Source organism: Tachyglossus aculeatus, chromosome X1 (assembly GCF_015852505.1).
Source record: "Tachyglossus aculeatus isolate mTacAcu1 chromosome X1, mTacAcu1.pri, whole genome shotgun sequence".
In the NCBI taxonomy this organism is placed as follows: Eukaryota; Metazoa; Chordata; class Mammalia; order Monotremata; family Tachyglossidae; genus Tachyglossus; species Tachyglossus aculeatus.
The window spans coordinates 39,441,002-39,462,724 of record NC_052101.1 but is presented as its reverse complement, the minus strand read 5'-3'; the positions used below and the strand labels follow the sequence as shown (position 1 = coordinate 39,462,724).

Sequence of the window (21,723 nt, the reverse complement as noted above, 5' to 3'; positions counted from 1 at the left end):
AAATGCTGTTTAAATTTTCATTGGACTGTGGATATTTTTGGACTGTTCACCTGTAGCCACGTGAAATACTGTTGAATTTGCACTCTGCTGTTGATATTTTTGAACTGTTTGACTGTAGCCTGTTTTTATTGATTGGATCGTGTTCTTATTGTTCTACTCATCTGTCCTCTTCCCCTAAAGTCAGGGCCTGTGAATTCATCTGATTACCTCAGCATTTAGTACAGGGCTTTGGACACTAACTGCTCCTGCAGTTAGTATTAATTACAACAACCTCCCAACTATCCTGGACATGAGGGTGGGGGAAGACCATCAATTGCTGTTCAATGGGGGATTAACCACTTCTCCTGATCCATCTGAAATGTTTCCCCCTATCAGTTTTGGGAAAAGAGGCGGCCTCTGTTTTTAGATCATTCTGGATAGGGAGAGGGAGGTTAGAGAGAGATTAGCTTTCCCTGACGAGGCAGCAAAAAGAGTGCATTTAATAAGTTTCACGTATTTGACCAAAGGACTTTATAGCTACCCGAAACAGGGCTCTTCATTCATTCATTCAATCCTATTTATTGAGTGCTTACCGTGTGTGCTAAGCACTAGAGAGTACAATACAGCAGACACATTCCCTGCCCACGATGAGCTTACAGCCTAGAGGGGACACAGACTTTAATACTAATTAGTGCTTTGGGGCTGGGAGGGGATGAATAAAGGGAGTAAATCAGGGCAACGCAGAGGGAAGTGGGAGATGAGGAAAGGAGGGCTTCGTCAGGGGAGGCCTCTTGGAGGAGATGTGCCTTCCCCGACTGAACCTCAGTTTCCTCTACTTCCCCTCCCTCGCACGGTCCTTGTATTCGGATTATTTGGTCAGTGCCGTGGCACTTATGGCCGTGGCCGTGATTTATTTCTATTAATGTCTGTCTCTCCCTCGAGGCTGCAAGCTCCTGGTGGGAGGCGACTTTGACTACCAACTCTGTTGTGCTGTACTCTCCCAAGTCCTTAGCACAATGCTCTGCATACATTTGATGCTCAATAAACACTGGCTAAACTAGCATCTAGATTCAGGGGACTAGAGAAGCGGCTTGGCCTAGTGGATACAGAATGAGCCTGGGAGTCCAAAGGATCTGGGTGCTGGGTAACCTTGGGCAAGTCACTTCACTTCTCTGTGCCTCAGTTCCCTCCATCTGTAAAATGGGGATGAAGACTAAGAGCCCCATTTGGGACAGGGAATGGGTCCAACCTGGTTACCTTGTATCTACCCCAGCCCTTAGAGCGGTATCTGGCATTTAGTAAGAGCTAAACAAATACCACAGTACAAGGGGATTCTCTTGTCCCACCAAAACTTTACGGGCTACGATTTTTGACCATCCATGACTAATCCTCCCTACTTCAAAGCCTTATCGAAGGCCCATCTTCTCCAAGAGGCCTTCCCAGACTAAGCCCCACTTTTCCTCATCTCCCACTCCCTTCTGCTTCGCCTTGACGTGCTTCCTTTGCTCTGTGCCCCCTCACCCCCGCCCCAACACACCAGCCCCACAGCACTTATGTACAGATCTGTAATTTTATTTATTTGTCTTGTCTGCCTTCCTCCCTCTAGTCTGTGAGTCCGTTGTGGGCAGGGAATGTCACTGCTTATTGTTATGCTGTACTTTCCCAAGCGCTTAGTACAGTGCTCTGCACCCGGGAAGGGCTTATAATAAATACGAGAGTGAAAATACAATCGAATGAATAATTTCATGCAAATCTCACACCCTGCAGGGATGTCTCAACAGCCACCTGCTATGGGAAGTTCTGGGGATACCCCTCCCTTTCCCTAAGCTAGCCAAACTCCACGCAAATGAAAAGGCTGATTTACAAATCGGACTGACCGCAAAGACAAGACTGAGAGGTGGAACGTAGTGATGCAGTTGGGCTTGAACGGCAGGAGAGGAGAGCCGACAGGGGCAGCTCTCCAATCGATCGTACTTATTGAGCGCTTACTGTGTGCAGGCCACTGCACTAAGCGCTTGGGAGAGTACAATACAACAGAGTGGGGCGACACGTTCCCTGCCCACAAAGAGGTGAAGGTGCTAAAGGAGCTGAAGAAGATTACTGAAAAAGAAAAAAGGTCCAAATGAGGAACCTGGGGAAAATGACGCAGAGAATTTGCCTCGTCGACCGAGATTAGTCAAGAAATGAGAGCCTGCGATTATATAAATTTTGGGAAGGGCTTCAAATGAATGCTCTCTGTCAGATGCATTTGGGGCACCTTTTGCTATTAATATATACAAGTGTGAAAAATAACTTTTTTTAGCGCTTAATATGCTCCCCCAGAAACATAGAGAAGCAGTGTGGCTCGGGAAAGAGCACGGGCTTTGGAGTCAGAGGTCCGCCAACTGTCAGCTGTGTGATGTTGGACAAGTCCCTTAACTTCTCTGTGCCTCAGTTCCCTCATCTGTAGAATGGGGATTAAGACTGTGAGCCCTCCGTGGGACAACCCGATCCCCTTGTAACTTCCCCAGCGCTCAGAACAGTACTCTGCACATAGTAAGCGCTTAATAAATGCCATCAGTATTATTATTATTATTGTTTCCGTAGTCCAAGCTGCAATTTAGAACAGAAGAAGAACGGATAAGCTCCACAATTAAGATAAGAAGGCACAAACTACAGCTGAAACCTTGGCTTCAAGAGCAAGGGCAAACTTGAGTGGCAAAAACTGATCAATCTGCTCTCTTTCAGAACCAAGGAAATCCCCGACGTAGTCCAAAGCTGCTTTGCGAGGCAACACTATTCTCTCACCTGGGTAGCCCGTCAACCACATCACGCTCATCAGTGCTCCTACACGGAGTACATTCAGTTCTCGCCGCTTTCCAAAAACATATTACATTTACATCATACCCAATTGGGAAATAAATTGCATTTTATTATTTCCCAGTCTGTACACTGCACGGCACCACCCTCTTTCTCAGTCACGTTCCTTTCTCCATCGCTTCAGGAACCACAGCGTCCGAGAGGTACTGAAAACCTCTTTCCCTTTGGCACATGCCACGGCGGTCAATATACATCATCTCCGACCTCCCCCCTCTAAACGTTTTCTCGATTCCTCTGTGATAACTTCTATGAAAATCCCACAGCTGGTGCCACTAACCCCAAAATGCCAAAATCCAAATTAGACGTTCTTCTCACAAACTGGTATCGTATCACAAATTTCCAAGAAAAGGAGAAGTGATAACTAACAGGCAGCAACTTCCTTGGACAAGGCAGCGTTCGGACCTATCTGCGGCTTATTCTTCAATTCAACTACACACCCCCAAAATCCAGATGTCCAGTCCAGTCCAGTCCCAAGCGCATAACTGAATAATCCGATTAAAAATCAAAATTTTGATTTCTGTAAATTGAAGAGACACATTCATGATCTGGCTGTCAATAACAGGCTAGGTTTAGGAGGAACGGTGCCCAGATGCCAACAGGGCTCTAGAACTCACTGGGGACAAGACCGATTCCCTCGCTCACCCAGGAATTATGAATATTCCTTCTGTTTCCTCACAGCCTAGTGTAGCACGTACATATGCTGATTTTGGCATGAAATATGAGCTCGGGAATACAGAAATGATAAACGGCAGGAAGGGGCAATGATGCTTTCTCTTCCCCGAATTTCTTCACTATGTAAAAGAGGTGTTAACCGGAGCCGCCACTCCAGGCAAACAGCCAGAACTTTGCCCATCCACCTTCGTATCAAACAGAAACTCTTTACTGTTGGCTTTAAAGCATCATTATTATTATAATATCCATAATTTATTTATTTACTTATATTAATGTCACCTTCCTCTCTACACTATAAACTCGTTGTGGGCAGGGAATGGGATTACCAACTCTGTTATACTGTGCTCTTCCAGGTGCTTTGTACAGTGAGGAAGCATGGCTCAGTGGAAAGAGCACGCGCTTGGGAGTCAGAGGTCATGGGTTCTAATCCCGGCTCTGCCTCGTCTGCTCTGTGACCTTGGGCAAGTCACTTGCCTTCTCTGGGCCTCAGTTACCTCATCTGTAAAATGGGGATGAAGACTGTGAGCCCACCGTGGGACAACCTGATCACCTTGTTAACCTCCCCAGTGCTTAGAACGGCGCTTTGCACATAGTAACTGCTTAATAAATGCTATTATTATTATTCTCTGGGCCTCAGTTCCCTCATCTGGAAAATGGGGATTACCTTAACCTCCCCAGCGCTTAGAACAGTGCTTTGCACATAGTAAGCGCTTAATAAATGCTATCATTATTATTATTATTATTATTATTATTCTCTGGGCCTCAGTTCCCTCATCTGGAAAATAGGGATTACCTTGTTAACCTCCCCAGCGCTTAGAACAGTGCTTTGCACATAGTAAGTGCTTAATAAATGCTATCATCATTATTATCATTATTTTCTGGGCCTCAGTTCCCTCATGTGGAAAATGGGGATTACCTTGTTAACCTCCCCAGTGCTTAGAACGGTGCTTTGCACATAGTAAGCGCTTAATAAATGCTATCATCATTATTATCATTATTCTCTGGGCCTAAATTCCCTCATCTGGAAAATGGGGATTCCCTTGGTAACCTCCCCAGCGCTTAGAACAGCGCTTTGCACATAGTAAGCACTTAATAAGTGCTATCATCATTATTATCATTATTCTCTGGGCCCCAGTTCCCTCATCTGGAAAATGGGGATTACCTTGTTAACCTCCCCAGCGCTTAGAATGGTGCTTTGCACATAGTAAGCGCTTAATAAATGCTATCATTATTATTATTATTATTATTCTCTGGGCCTCAGTTCCCTCATCTGGAAAATGGGGATTAAGACTGTGAGCCCTATTTGGGACAGAGACTGGGTCTAACCCAATTATCTTGTAGCTACCCCAGTGCTTAGAACGGTGCTTGGCACATAGTAAGTACTTAACAAACACATCATCATTATTATTATAATATCCACTATTTTTTTATTTACTTCTATTAATGTCGCCTTCCTCTCTATACTATAAAGTCACTGTGGGCAGGGAATGGGATTACCAACTCTGTTCTACTGTGCTCTCCCAGGTGCTTCGTACAGTGAGGAAGCGTGGCTCAGTGGAAAGAGCATGCGCTTGGGAGTCAGAGGTCATGGGTTCTAATCCTAGCTCCGCCACGCGTCTGCTGGGTGACCTTGGGCAAGTCACTTCACTTCTCTGAGCCTCAGTTACCTCATCTGTAAAATAAGGATTAAGACTGGGAGCCCCACGTGGGACAACCTGATCACCTTCCCCAGCATTTAGAATGGCGTTTCACACATAGTAAGCACTTAACAAATGCCATTATTATTATTTTTACAGGCTCTGCACACGGTAAGCGCTCTATAAATCCAACTGATTCATTGGATGATTAATTGACTGATAAGGACCCGCTTGGATTTCTAGCCGACAAGATCTCCGGTCATTTCCAAAAGCAGTGAATCACTGCAATAACAGCCGTTGGGATGCTGAGGCCCAGTAACAAGCGGAATAATCAATCATATCATCATCATCATCATCAATCGTATTTATTGAGCGCTTACTATGTGCAGAGCACTGTACTAAGCGCTTGGGAAGTACAAATTGGCAACATATAGAGACAGTCCCTACCCAACAGTGGGCTCACAGTCTAAAAGGGGGAGACAGAGAACAAAACCAAACATACTAACAAAATAAAATAAATAGGATAGATATGTACAAATAAAATAAATAAATAGAGTAATAAATATGTACAAACATATATACATATATACAGGTGCATATCATTCAATCAATAGTATTGATTGAGAGCTTCCTCTGTGTAAAGCATGGCATTAAACACCTGGGAGAGCTCTGAGTTACCAGGCATGATCTCCAATTCTATCTCTACAGCCACGACCCCTCTCCTTTCATTCGTTCAATTGTATTTGTTGAGCGCTTACTGTGTGCAGAGTACTGTATTAAGCGTTTGGGGGAGTACGATATAATAATAGACAGTTTCCCTGCCCACCGTGAGCTTACAGTCTCCTCTGCAGTCTTGCATTTCCTGCTGCTATGAAGACACTTCTACTTGGACGTACCGCCAACAACTCAAACCTAAATCCAAAACAGAACTCCTCATCTTCCCACCCAAACCCTATTTTCCCCTCTGTCTTTCCCATGCCATCCCTGTAGACAACACCACTCTCCCCCACCTTATAAGCCCGTAACCTTGGCATTATTCTTGACTCGTCTCTCTCATTCAACCCGCACGTTCGGTCTGCCACCAAATCCCGTAGGGTCCACCTTCACAACGTCACTAAAATCTTCCTCGTTGAGGGTATTTACTGAGCACCTACTGTATGCAGAGCACTGTACTGAGCACTTGGGAGAGTACAACAGAGTCTGTAGACATGTTCCCTGCCCACGACGAGTTTTCAGAGACCAGCTTAAGGTCTAAAGAGCTGAAATCCATCCTTTCCTCTCCAAACTGTCACTGTGCTGATCTAAGCCCTTATCATCTCACCTTGACCACTGCATCAGCTCCTCATTGAACTCTCTGCCTCCTGCCTCTTCCGACTCCAGTCCCTGCTTCACTCTGCTGCCTGAATCATTTTCTAAAGAAAAAAAACACCAAAAAAACAACATTCAGTCCACATGTCCCCGCTACTCAAGAACGTCCAGCGGTTGTCCATCCATCTCTGCATCACACAGGACTCATTCATTCATTCGATCGTATTTATTGAGAGCGCTTACTGTGTGCAGGGCACTGGACTAAGCGCTTGGGAAGTACAAGTTGGCAGCATAACATAACTCCTTAGCACTGGATTTAAAGCACTCCATCGGGATCTACTACAATCCAGCCTGCATACTAAGCTCCTCTAACACAAACCTACTCGCCGTATTTCCATTTCATCTACCTCGTGCTGACCCCTTGTCTGCGTTCTCCCTCTGACTTGCCAGTCCTTTCCCTCTCCTATACGACAGACCACCATTCGCCCCTCATTTGAAGCCTTATTTAAAATCACATCTCCTCCAAGAGGCCTTCTCTGATTAAGCCCTCATCTGGTTAAGGATTAAGGATAAGGACCTTTTCGGTCCTTTTATCCCATTCGGGCCCCACCTCTGTCTCCCAAACCCCAGTAGTGTGGGAGACTTGTATTTCCCAAGCGCTTAGTACAGTGCTCTGCACACAGTAAGTGCTCAAGCTATAATTCTATTTGTTCTGACTATTTTGACACCTGTTTGCATGCTTTGGTTTGTTGTCTGTCTCCCCCTTCTAGACTGTGAGCCCGTGGTTGGGTAGGGACCGTCTCTATATGTTGCCGACTTGTACTTCCCAAGCGCTTAATACAACGCTCTGCACACAGTAAGCGCTCAATAAATACGAATGAATGAATGAATGAAGCCTTCTGTGTACAGTGCTCTGCACACAGTAAGCGCTCAATAAATACGATTGATTGATGATTCTGTGTCACCTCTACGCCTGGACCTGTAACCTTTAAGCCCTTGATATTCACCCCACCCTCAGCCCAACAGCACTTATGTAACATATCCCTAGTCAATCGTATTTACTGAGTGCTGTGTTCAAACCCTTACTAAACTCCTAAGAGTAAATACTCAGTAAAAAAGATTTATTTATAGGATATATATATATATATACCCTATATAACAATACGGCAGACACACTGCCTGCCCACGAGTTTGCAGTTCATAGACTGACTCCCTCTCTAAACTATAGGCTCCTTGTGTGCAGGGAACGTATTTGCCGACTCCGTTGCATCGTACTCTCCCAAGCGCTGAATACGCTGCTTTGCACACATTAAGGGATTGATGATCCCCGCCATCAAGGACTTTAAAATCTAGCGGATTCTTCCTCTTGAGAATGAGCCAACTGACGATTTTCCATTTCAAGCCGACCTCGTCCTAACCGTTAAGAGTGAAAGTGTTTTAAATCAGCCGGAGCAAGACCCGCGCTTAAACTCGGAGCTGTACCCTAGCCCCAAAGGGGTGGGCCCCAGGAGTGACTAGCGAGGCCCGCTACCGGGTAGCCACCCTGGAGGAGGCAACCTAAAGGGGTGGGGGGAGATGGTCACAGCTAACGAACCTGCAAGGCAACCCCTTGGCTCGTGTCTGGCTTCTCCTGCGGGGGGGGTGGCATTTGGGGGGCGAGGGGAGGGGGTTTAGCCAATTTTGATGGAAAGGACGGGCTCCCCGGAGACATCAGGGGGTCGTTCCGAGTGAACCCCGAAAAGGAGGACTTGGATGGGGCAGTATTTCTATCCGGAGGCGGCGGAAAGGTTAAGGCCGCAGGCCAGGGATACTGTGGGACACCACTCCGGTCTGAGGCAGGGGGACATCACGGACAAACAACCAGATCCACCTCAACCACCTCATTTCCACTCATTCATTCAATCAATCGTATTTATTGAGCGCTTACTGCGTGCAGAGCACCGCTCAAAGTGTATTATTATTAAGTGCCGTCGAGTCATTCATGCAATCAATCGTATTCATTGAGCGCTTACAGCATGCAGAGCACCGCTCAAAGTGTATTATTATTAAGTGCCGTCGAGTCATTCATTCATTCAATCGTATTTATTGAGTGCTTACTGTGTGCAGAGCACTGTTCTAACGTTATTATTATTAAGTGCCATCGAGTCATTCATTAAATCATATTTACTGAGCACTTACTGTGTGCAGGGCACTGTTCTAACGTTTATTATTATTACTAAGTGCCGTCGAGTCATTCATTCAATCGTATTTATTGAGCACTTACTGTGTGCAGAGCACTGTACTAAGCGCTAGGAAAGTACAATTCGGCAACAGATAGAGACAATCCCGACCCAGAAACAGGCTCATGATCTGAGTCGTTTCCGATTCATAGCAACTCCACGGATCTCCGTTCTCCAGCACGCCCCGTCCTCTGCCAGAAGCCGCAAGCTTTCTAACGGTCCTTCTGTTCTCGTTGTTATGGTCTCTCTCCATCTAGCTGCCAGTCTGCCTCTTCCACGTTTTCCCTTGACTTTTCCTGGCATTAGTGTCTTAATAATAATAATAATAATAATTATGATATTTGTTAAACGCTTCCTATGTGCCATGCACTGTTCTCCAGAGGATCAGTCCTCCTGATTACGTGTCCAAAACATGCTCATCTAAGTTCAGTCATGTGGCCTCCCAAAGACCACAAGAGAGACCGCGTGGCTTAGTGGAAAGAGCACAGGTTTGGGAGTCAGAGGTCGTGGGTTCTAATCCCAGCTCCGCCACTTATCAGCTGTGTGACTTTGGGTCAGTCACTTGACTTCTCTGGCCTCAGTTCCCTCATCTGTAAAATGGGGATTAAGACTGTGAGCCCCACGTGGGACAACCTGATTTCCTTGCATCCCCCCCAGAGCTTAGAACAGTGCTTGGCACATAGGAAGTGCTTAACAAATACCATCATTATTATTATTATCGTCCATCTAGCGGCTGGTCTGCCTCTTCCTCATTTTCCCTAGACTTTTCCTAATATTAATGTCTTCCCCAGAGTATCAGTCCTCTTATGTGTCCAAAACATGCTCATCCAAGTCGTCACTTGGCCTTCCAAGGACCGCGAGAAGGACAATCCCCGTCCACAACAAGCTCACGGTCTGGGGAGGGGACGACGACAGACATCAGTACAAATCGACAGACATGAATATAAATGAACATATATATTTATTCTCCATCCCGCAGCACTTGTGTATATTTGTACATATTTATTATTCTATTTATTTTATTAATGATGTGTATATATCTATAATTCTATTCATCCATTTTGATGCTATTGATGCCTGTTTACTTGTTTTGTTGTCTGTCTCCTCCCTTCTAGACTGGCAGCCCACTGTGGGCAGGGATTGTCTCTCTCTGTTGCTGGGCTGTACTTTCCAAGTGCTTAGTCCGGTGCTCTGCCCACAGTAAGTGCTCAATAGGACTGACTGACTGAATGAATCTATAATTCTATTTATCTATTTTGATGTCATTGATGTTATTGTTTTGTTGTCTGTCTCCCCTGCTTCTAGACCGTGAGCCCGTTGTGGGCAGGGACCGTCTCTCTCTGTTGCCAAATTGTTCACTCATTCATTCAATCGTATTTATTGGGCGCTGACTGTGTGCAGAGCCCTGTACTAAGTGCGTGGGAAGTACAAATCGGCCACATATAGACTAGATGTGAGTCTTCTAGACTGTAAGTCTGTTGTTGGTTAGGGACCGTCTCTATATGTTGCCGACTAGAGAGAGAAAGATATATTTATTCATTCATTTAGTCGACTTATCTCTATACAGAGAGATATATATTCATTCATTCAGTCAATTTATCTCTAGAGATATACATTCATTCATTCAGTCAGTCAGTGGATTTATCTCTCTAGAGAGATATATATTTATTCATTCAGTCAATTTATTGAGCGCTCACTGTGTGCAGAGCACTGGACTAAGCACTTGGAAAGAGAAATATATATATTCATTCATTCATTCAATCAGTCATATTTATTGAGCGCTTACTGTGTGCAGAGCACTGGACTAAGCGCTTGGGAAGTCCAAGTCGGCAGCATATAGAGACGGTCCCTACCCAACAACGGGCTCGCAGCCTAGAAGGGGGAGACAAACAACAAGACAAAACATGTAGACAGGTGTCAAAACTGTCAGAATAAATAGAATTGTAGCTATATGCACATCATTAATAAAATAGAGTAGTAAATACATACATGTAAAATGAATAGAGAAATAAATATGTACAAATATATACAAGCGCTGTAAGTAGCGTGGCTCAGTGGCAAGAGCCCGGGCTTGAGAGTCAGAGGTCGTGGGTTCTAATCCCACCTGTGCCACTTGTCAGCTGTGTGACCTTGGGTAAGTCACTTACCTTCTCTGTGCCTCAGTTACCTCATCTGTAAAATGGGGATTAATAATAATAATAATAATAATAACAATAATGGCATTTGTTAAGCACTTACTATGTGCAAAGCACTGTTCTAAGCACTGGATTAAGACTGTGAGCCACATGTGGGACAACCTGATCACCTTCTATCCCCCCCGTGCTTAGACCAGTACTTCGCACATAGTAAGTGCTTAACAAATACCATCATTATTACTACATATTCATAATATATATATATTCATAATATATATCTAGATAGCTATCTCTCTCTAGATATCTCTATCCAGATATCACTATCTAGATATATATTTCTATTGAGAGAGAGAGAGAGAGAGATTCATTCATTCAGTCGATTTATTGAGAGCTTACTGTGTGCAGGGCACTGGAATAAGCGCTTGGAAAGATATATATATAGAGAGATTCATTCATATATATCTACATAGAGCTATACAGATATCTCTATCTATATAGATATCTCTATCTATATAGATATCTATTATATAGATAGCTACATAGCTATCCATTATATATTTATATCTATATATCTATATGGATATCTATCAGATATATCTATATCTCTATTTCTCTGTGGATATCTATTATATATCTATATAGATAGATCTATCTATATCTCTATAGACATCTATTATATCTCTATAGATGTATAGGTAGATAGAGGTATATATATATATATATCTACCTACATCTCTATAGATATCTTATATATCTATACCTATATAGATAGATCTAATAGATATCTACAGAGATAGATCTATATCTCTATAGATATCTATTATATATCTATCTCTATATAGCTAGATCTACCTATATCTCTATAGATATCTATTATATCTCTATATCTACCTATATCTCTATAGATATATAGGTATAGGCAGATACAGGTGCATATATCTACCTATATCTCTATAGATATCTGTTAGATAGATCTATCTCCCTATAGATATCTATCAGATATAGCTACATAATATACATCTATATAATAGATCTAGCTAATAGGTATCTCTATAGATAGGTCTATCTATAGAGATATCTGTTATATATCTATAGCTATATAGATATATCTATCTAGATCTATAGATCTCTACAGAAAGGTATAGTTCATATCTACCATATATACCTGTCGATATACCTATAGAGATATCTATTATATAGCTATATCTATCTAGATCTCTATGTAGATCTATGGATCTCTACAGAAAGGTCTAATTCATATATACCTATATATATATATATATATATATCCCTATACATATATGTAGCTATAGATGTGTACAGATCTGTGTCTATCTGTACATGTAGGTGTGTGTATATCTAGATCTCTATGTAGATCTATGGATCTCTACAGAAAGGTCTAATTCATATATCCCTATATATATGCAGCTATAGATCTGTACAGATCTGTGTCTATCTGTACGTGTAGGTGTGTGTATATCTAGATCTCTATGTAGATCTATGGATCTCTACAGAAAGGTCTAATTTATATATATATAGCTATAGATGTGTACAGATCTGTGTCTATCTGTACGTGTAGGTGTGTGTATATCTAGATCTCTATGTAGATCTATGGATCTCTACAGAAAGGTCTAATTCATACATCCCTACATATATATATGTAGCTATAGATGTGTACAGATCTGTGTCTATCTGTACGTGTGGGTGTGTGTATACCTAGATCTCTATGTAGATCTATGGATCTCTACAGAAAGGTCTAATTCATATATACCTATAGATGTGTACAGATCTGTGTCTATCTGTACGTGTAGGTGTGTGTATATCTAGATCTCTATGCAGATCTACGGAGCTCTACAGAAAGGTCTGATTCATATATCCCTATATATATGTAGCTATAGATCTGTACAGATCTGTGTCTATCTGTACGTGTAGGTGTGTGTATATCTAGATCTCTATGTAGATCTATGGATCTCTACAGAAAGGTCTAATTCATATATATATACATATATATATGTATATATATATAGCGCTATAGATGTGTACAGATCTGTCTATCTGTACATGTAGGTGTGTGTATATCTAGATCTCTATGCAGATCTACGGATCTCTACAGAAAGGTCTAATTCATATATACCTATATATATATGTAGCTATAGATGTGTACAGATCTGTGTCTATCTGTACGTGTAGGTGTGTGTATATCTAGATCTCTATGTAGATCTGTGGATCTCTACAGAAAGGTCTAATTTATATATATATTTATATACATATAAATATTTATATATATATATATATGTATGTAGCTATAGATGTGTACAGATCTGTGTCTATCTGTCCGTGTAGGTGTGTGTATGTGTGGAAAGCCCAGCCCCCGGCCCCTCCCTCCCTCCCTCCCCCGCCCCCCCCAACATGGCCGCCGCTCCGCCCGAGGCCCCGCCCCCCTCGGCGCCCATTGGCCCGCACGCCCTGGCGCCGGCCCGCCGCGCGCCGCCATTGGACGGCTCGCCCGTCACTCAACCCCTCCAAGGCGCGCCCACCCGCCTTCGGGCGACATATAAACACACATCACCACCCCCCCCCACGGGCCCCCCTTCCTCCTCCAATCATTCAATCGCGTGTACTGAGCGCTTCCTGCGTGCACGGCACCGTACTAAGCGCTTGCAAAGTACCATTCGGCGATAAAGGGAGGCAACCCCTGCCCACAACGGGCTCGCAGTCTAGAAGGGGGGGGGGGGGGGGGGGGATAGACGTCTAAACAGGCCTCAATAGCATCAGAGAGATATACACATCAAATATCCACCACCCCCCGCGACTGCAAGTACTGGGATACGGTACTCTCCCAAGTGCCTAGCAAACAGTGAGCATTCAACTTAAATGATTGATAATCGAAGCATCTCCTCCCCCCCGCCCCGTGACCTCTGACCCCGGGCTGGGTGATGGGCCGCCCGCTGCAAGCCAGGCCCAGCCCGTTGACAGCTTGGGAGCCGTCCAGGCCGGAGTCTGTGTCAATCAATCAATCCATCGTATCTATTGGGGGCGGGGCACTGGACTAAGCGCTTGGGAAGTCCAAGTTGGCAACATCTAGAGACGGTCCCTACCCAACAGTGGGCTTACAGTCTAAAAGGAGGGGGGCGTGCACAGTCTAAGGATGACGTCTGCTGTCCGGGGCCGCCCCTTACCTGGCGGGGGGATGCCTGGGGGGCTGCGGCTAGGGCCCGGGCCGGCGCGGGGGCCGCGGCCCCTCTTCCATGCTGCTTCGGGTTTGTTTTGTTTATGTCCTTCCTGACGGGTTCCCGGAAATCGCGTGACTCGCCCCCGTCACGTGGCCTTGAGGGGGGGAGAAGCCGACCAATCACGAGCCGCGCTCCGAGGGGGGCGCCGAACGGGGGGCCAATCAGCGCGGGGCTCCGCGTCACGTGGGACGGAGGCGCGCGCGCAGGGGAGGGGGAGGAACGGGCGAGGGGAGGGGAGGGGCCGGAAGCGGAAGTGCCCCCCGCCGTAGGCCGCGAGCCTCCTCCTCGTGGCTGAGGGGGAGCCATGGCGGCCGGCTCCTTGCTGTGGGACGTTAGAAGAAGGGGGCCGAAGGTCAAAGGTCAGCGGGAAGCTCCCCCCCCCACCCCTCCCGACGCCAGAAACCCGGTGAGGTGCTCCTTTTTATGTGCGATGGGGGTGATGACGCCATTTGTTCAGCGCTTACTAGGTGCTGAGCGCTGAGGTAATCATAATCATGATGAGGGCTTCTGTTCAGCGCTTACTAGCTGCTGAGCGCTGAGGTAATAATAATCATGATGAGGGCTTCTGTTAAGCGCTTAGTACGTGCCAAGCGCTGAGGTGATGATAATCATGATGGTGGCTTTTGTTCAGTGCTTATTAGATGCCAAGCGCTGAGGTAATCATAATCATGATGGTGGCGTTTGTTCAGCGCTTACTAGGTGCTAAGCGCTGAGGTAATAATGATCATGATGATGGCGTTTGTTTAGTGCTTACTAGCTGCTAAGCGCTGAAGTAATAATAATAATAGTGGTGGCTTTTGTTCAGCGCTTACTACGTGCCAAGCGCTGAGGTAATAATAATCATGACGATGGCTTTTGTTCAGCGCTTACTAGGTGCTAAGCGTTGAGGTAATAATAGTCATGATGATGGCTTTTGTTCAGCGCTTACTAGGTGCTAAGCGCTGAGGTAATAATAGTCATGATGATGGCTTTTGTTCAGCGCTTACTAGGTGCTAAGCGCTGAGGTAGTAATAATCATGATGATGGCTTTTGTTCAGCTCTTACTAGGTGCTAAGCGTTGAGGTAATAATCATGATGATGGCTTTTGTTCAGCGCTTACTAGGTGCTAAGCGCTGGGGTAATAATAATCATGATGGTGGCTTTTGTTAAGTGCTTACTAGGTGCTAAGCGCTGAGGTAATAATAATAATAATAATGATTGCTTTTGTTAAGCGCTTACTACGTGCCAAGCGCTGAGGTAATAATAATCATGATGATGGCTTTTGTTCAGCGCTTACTAGGTGCTAAGCGCTGAGGTAATAATAATCGTGATGACGGCTTCTGTTCAGCGCTTACTAGGTGCTAAGCGCTGAAGTAATAATAATCATGATTATGGCGTTTGTTAAGCGCTTACTAGGTGATAAGCGCTGAGGTAATAATAATGATGGATTTTGTTAAGCGCTTACTACGTGCCAAGCGCTGAGGTAGTAATAATCATGATGATGGCGTTTGTTAAGCGCTTACTAGGTGCTAAGCGCTGAAGTAATAATAATCATGATGGCGTTTGTTAAGCGCTTACTAGGTGCTAAGCGCTGAGGTAATAATAATAATGATGATTGCTTTTGTTAAGCGCTTACTACGTGCCAAGCGCTGAGGCAATAATAATCATGATGATGGTGTTTGTTAAGCGCTTACTACGTGTTAAGCTCTGGGGTAATAATAATCATGATGATGGCTTTTGTTCAGCGCTTACTAGGTGCTAAGCGGTGAAGTAATAATAATCATGATCATGGCGTTTGTTAAGCGCTTACTAGGTGCTAAGCGCTGAGGTAATAATAATAGTAATGATTGCTTTTGTTAAGCGCTTACTACGTGCCAAGCGCTGAGGTAATAATAATCATGACGATGGCTTTTGTTCAGCGCTTACTAGGTGCTAAGCGTTGAGGTAATAATAGTCATGATGATGGCTTTTGTTCAGCGCTTACTAGGTGCTAAGCGCTGAGGTAATAATAGTCATGATGATGGCTTTTGTTCAGCGCTTACTAGGTGCTAAGCGCTGAGGTAATAATAGTCATGATGATGGCTTTTGTTCAGCGCTTACTAGGTGCTAAGCGCTGGGGTAATAATAATCATGATGGTGGCTTTTGTTAAGTGCTTACTAGGTGCTAAGCGCTGAAGTAATAATAATCATGATGATGGCGTTTGTTAAGCGCTTACTAGGTGCTAAGCGCTGAAGTAATAATAATCATGATGGCGTTTGTTAAGCGCTTACTAGGTGCTAAGCGCTGAGGTAATAATATAATAATGATTGCTTTTGTTAAGCGCTTACTACGTGCCAAGCGCTGAGGTAATAATAATCATGATGATGGCTTTTGTTCAGCGCTTACTAGGTGCTAAGCGCTGAGGTAATAATAATCGTGATGACGGCTTCTGTTCAGCGCTTACTAGGTGCTAAGCGCTGAAGTAATAATAATCATGATTATGGCGTTTGTTAAGCGCTTACTAGGTGATAAGCGCTGAGGTAATAATAATGATGGATTTTGTTAAGCGCTTACTACGTGCCAAGCGCTGAGGTAGTAACAATCATGATTATGGCGTTTGTTCAGCGCTTACTAGGTGATAAGCGCTGAGGTAATAATAATAATGGTGGATTTTGTTAAGCGCTTACTACGTGCCAAGCGCTGAGGTGGTAATAATCATGATGGTGGCTTATGTTCAGCGCTTACTAGATGCTAAGCGCTGAGGTAATAATAATCATGATGGCGTTTGTTCAGCGCTTACTAGGTGGTAAGCGCTGAGATAATAATAATGATGGATTTTGTTAAGCGCTTACTACGTGCCAAGCGCTGAGGTAGTAATAATCATGATGATGGCGTTTGTTCAGCGCTTACTAGGTGCTAAGCGCTGAGGTAATAATAATCATGGTGATGGTGTATGTTAAGCGCTTACTAGGTGCTAAGCGCTGAGGTAATAATAATCATGATGATGGCGTTTGTTAAGCGCTTACTAGGGGCTAAGCGCTGAGGTAATAATCATGGTGATGGTGTTTGTTAAGCTCTTACTAGGTGCTAAGCGCTGAGGTAATAATAATCATGATGATGGTGTTTGTTAAGCGCTTACGAGGTGCTAAGCGCTGAGGTAATAATAATCATGATGATGGCTTTTGTTCAGCGCTTACTAGGTGATAAGCGCTGACGTAATAGTAATAGTAATGGTGGCTTTTGTTAAGCGCTTACTACGTGCTAAGCGCTGAGGTAATAATAATAATGGTGGCTTTTGTTAAGCGCTTACTACGTGCCAAGCGCTGAGGTAATAATAATCATGATGATGGCTTTTGTTCAGCGCTTACTAGGTGCTAAGCGCTGGGGTAATAATAATAATAGTGATGGATTTTGTTAAGCGCTTACTACGTGCCAAGCGCTGAGGTAGTAATAATCATGATGATGGCGTTTGTTAAGCGCTTTCTAGGTGCTAAGCGCTGAAGTAATAATAATCATGATGGCGTTTGTTAAGCGCTTACTAGGTGCTAAGCGCCGAGGTAATAATAATCATGATTGCTTTTGTTAAGCGCTTACTACGTGCCAAGCGCTGAGGCAATAATAATCATGATGATGGTGTTTGTTAAGCGCTTACTACGTGTTAAGCGCTGGGGTAATAATAATCATGATGATGGCTTTTGTTCAGCGCTTACTACGTGCTAAGCGCTGGGGTAATAATAATGATGATGGCTTTTGTTCAGCGCTTACTACGTGCTAAGCGCTGGGGTAATAATAATCATGATGATGGCTTTTGTTCAGCGCTTACTAGGTGCTGAGCGCTGAGGTAATAATAGTCATGATGATGCCTTTTGTTCAGCGCTGACTAGGTGCTAAGCGCTGGGGTAATAATAATCATGATGATGGCGTTTGTTTAGTGCTTACTAGGTGCTAAGCGCTGGGATAATAATCTTGATGATGGCTTTTGTTAAGCGCTCACTAGGTGCCAAGCGCTGAGGTAATAATAATGATAATGATGGCTTTTGTTAAGCGCTTACTAGGTGCTAAGCGCTGAGGTAATAATAATGATAATGATGGCTTTTGTTAAGCGCTTACTAGGTGCTAAGCGCTGAGGTAATAGTAATCATGATGATGGCTTTTGTTCAGCGCATATTAGGTGCTAAGCGCTGAGGTAATAATAATCATGATGATGGCATTTGTTCAGCGCTTACTAGGTGCTAAGCGCTGAGGTAAGAATAATAATAATGATGGCTTTTGTTAAGCGCTTACTAGGTGCCAAGCGCTGGGATAATAATAATCATGGTGATGGCGTTTGTTAAGCGCTTACTAGGTGCTAAGCGCTGCGGTAATAATAATCATGATGATGGCTTATGTTAAGCCCTTAGTAGGTGCTAAGCGCTAGGGTAATAATAATCATGATGATGGCATTTCGTATGTGCTTACTAGGTGCTAAGCGCTGGGGTAATAATAATAATAATAATAATGATGGCGTTTGTTCAGTGCTTACTAGGTGCCAAGCTCTCGGGTAGTAATGATCATGATGATGGCATTTGTTAAGCCCTTACTAGGTGCTAAGCGCTGGGGTAATAATAATCATGATGATGGCTTTTGTTAAGCGCTTACTAGGTGCCAAGTGCTGGGGTAATAATAATAATAATGCTGATGGCTTTTGTTAAGCGGTTGCTGGGTGCAAGCGCTGGGGTAATAATAATAATAATGATGGATTTTGCTAAGCGCTTACTAGGTGCCAACCACTGGGGTAATAATAATAGTGATGGCATTTGTTAAGTGCTTACTAGGTGCCAAGCACCGTTCTAAGCGCTAGGGGAGATACCAGGTAATAATAATGATGATGGTATTTGTTAATCGCTTACTGTGCGCCAAGCGGATGAGAAGCAGCGTGCCTCAGTGGAAAAAGCCCGGGCTTTAGAGTCAGAGGTCATGGGTTCAAATCCCTGCTCCGCCACTTGTCAGCTGGGTGACTCGGGTGTTCTCAGAGCCCATGGTATGTATTGAGCACTTACTATGTGCAGAGCACTGTACTAGGTGCCTGGGAAAGTACAATCTGACAGAGTTGGGGGACTCATTCCCTGCCCACAGCGAACGTAGTGTAGAGGGAGAATCAGCATTCCTCGTGGCTTTCTGCTTACACTCTCCTCCTCATCCATCCCAAGCACTCCCCATCATCTTCCTTCTCCCCTCCCGATCCAGGAGGGCCCACCCAAACGCCTTCCGGATTTAAAACCTGCATCTCCACCGGGGGAAGCCCCTACCTCTCAGTTGCTGGACATTCAGGTGGGAGAGGTAAATGAGGCTGCATAGGGCTTGGGAAGGGAGAGGAGGGTGTCTTCCTGAGCGCCCCAAACTCAGAAGGCCAGGGGGAGCCTTCTTGATCCGGATTAACCGAGGAAGGCAGGGCTAATTCCCGGTTGGGCATGGTTCAGAAGCTTCCGGGAGGCCAGGAACTGCGATTCTGGGATCGGGGTCTGCTCTGGAAGAGGATGGGGATAGAGAGGTGTGGTGATGCCCGGGTGGATGTGGGCATCGTGTGGCCTGGCACTCCTCCGCCATCAGGGCTCAGGGACCTGCTGGGTGGCAAGAGGCGGAAGACAGCGGGGTGGCATTTGGAACACCGGGCAGGGTGTGGCGGTTTAAACGTGGAAGGACTCAAAGACTTCTGGCTCCCAGCAGTGATGTACTGTTGTTCTTATTAATATAGCTGTATCTACCCTGTTATTTCTCCCCAGCACTTAGTGCAGGGCTGACCTCTGAGGGCTTCCAAAATGTCATCCCTACTTTGAGGAGAAGATGGTTCCTTTCACCCCTCACTTCCAGATTAGGACCCCTTCTGCCCACGTGGCTCATTGAGTGACACCGATCTTCTGGGGCTCCTTTTGGCCAAATACGGCACCCAGGGTCCCAGCAAGCAGAACTGGACCAATTGCTCTCTTTAGGGCGGACTCTTCGAAATGTGAGGGCAGAGCAGGGAGGCCTAGTCGAAAGATAAGCACCGTCAGTTGATCGTATGTATTAATAATAACGATGGTATTTAAGTGCTTACTGTGTGCCAGGCACTGTAGTAAGCGCTGATGAGCTCTTACTGTTGCAGAGCACTGTACTTAGTGCTTGGGAGAGTACAGTATGATAATATAACAGAGACAATCCCTGCCCACAACGAGCTTACAGTTTAGAGGGCAGAGCAGGCCAGCTTTGTGGAAAGAAGAGGGCAGAGCTGGGCGGCCTCTTGGCCCAGCAGTCTTTGACTGGCGTTTCTCTCTACAGAGAAAGAAAGGGGATTGGAACCCAGAGAAATAAAGCAACTCTTAGTTTTGCACATATCGTCAGATTAGTCAGTGGTATTTGAGTGCTTACTGTGTGCAGGGCGCTGTAGTGAGCACTTCGGAGAGTGCAGTTCAATTCCTTTTGAATACTTTGTGCAGGGATCCTCTCCCCTCATTGACTATAAGCTCCTTGTGGGTCCGAATCGCATCCACCATTTCCGTTGACTTTTTTTTTTAAATGGTATTTGTAAGACGCTTACTATGTGTGAAGTGTTAATTCTAAGTGCTGGAGTAAATACAAGGAAATCAGCCAGATTGGATACAGTCCCTGTCCCACACGGGGCTCACCATCTTAATCCCCATTTTACAGATGAGGTACCTGTGGCCCAGAGAAGTGAAATGACTTGCCCAAGGTCACACAGCAAACAAGTGGAACAGCGGGGACTAGAACCTAGGTCCTTCTGTCTCCTAGGCCCAGGATCTATCCAGTAGGCGTTGTTCTTTCCCAAGTGGTCTGCACGCAGTTAGTGCTCAATAAATACCGTTAATTGTTTTTTTTTCCTCTTCTTTCTAGGAACTTTAGCGAGGTGACCCCTGTCAGCTCTAATAGGCTGGAAATGAAAATGGACTCTCGCAAGATGGAATGAAGAAGGAAAGGCGGTAAAAAGGATCCTGTCACAGACTTGGAAGTTAAGGGTCTGTGTTTATGCAAAGTGTTTTTTTGTTTGTTTTGTCTTGTCTGTTTTACTGTTCACATTTCGGTCAGTCAGTTGCATTTATTAAGCGCTTACTGTGTGCAGAGGACTATATATGTTGGGAGAGTACAACATCACAGACATATTCCCAGCTTACAAGGAACGTAGCAAAGGTTTTCCAGAGTTTCTGCTGTGGAGGCAGGGCCCCTTGCCTAAAGCGGTTGGTAGGCTAGAGAATAAAAACTCATTAATGAGAAAACAGTGAGGAGGAGCAACAAACCAGGCAGATCAGCTGCTTTTGAACTTACTTCCCATGTAGTAGGAGCAACGGCAGGAGTAATATGCATTCGATTGTATTTATTGAGCGATGACTGTGTTCAGAGCACTGTACTGCTTGGGACAGTACAGTACAACAATAAATAGTGACATTCCCTGCCCACAACGAGCTCACAGTCGAGAGTGGCGGATAGCATTTGATCGTCCACTTTGTGCGGTGCGGTGTGCTGGAAATGCAGGGGAATCAGTCAGTCACATTTTTTGAGCGCTTACTGTGTGCAGAGCAATCAATCAATAATACTTATCGGACGCTTACTGCGTTGTAGAGCACTGTACTAAGTACTTGGGCGAGTACAGTACAACAGAGTTGATAAACACATTCCCTGCCCACAGCGAGTTCAGTCTAGAAGGGGAAATAGACAATGTAAATGAATAAATTATGGATATGGACAGAA

General features: G+C 44.7%; 1 protein-coding gene across 2 annotated transcripts in view; it reads right to left on the bottom strand.

Annotated features, from left to right (window-relative positions):
- Positions 1-14,039, bottom strand: part of CREBRF (CREB3 regulatory factor) — a 53,371-nt gene extending 39,332 nt beyond the window's left edge. The window contains exon 1 of one of the 2 annotated variants that reach the window (XM_038740260.1): positions 13,989-14,039. The gene's annotated coding sequence lies outside the window, so the exon portion shown is untranslated. Of the gene's footprint in view, positions 1-6,468; positions 6,509-13,988 lie in introns of those variants that run through there. The other variant, XM_038740261.1, reaches the window with a different exon arrangement.
- Positions 14,040-21,723: the final 7,684 nt, after the last annotated feature.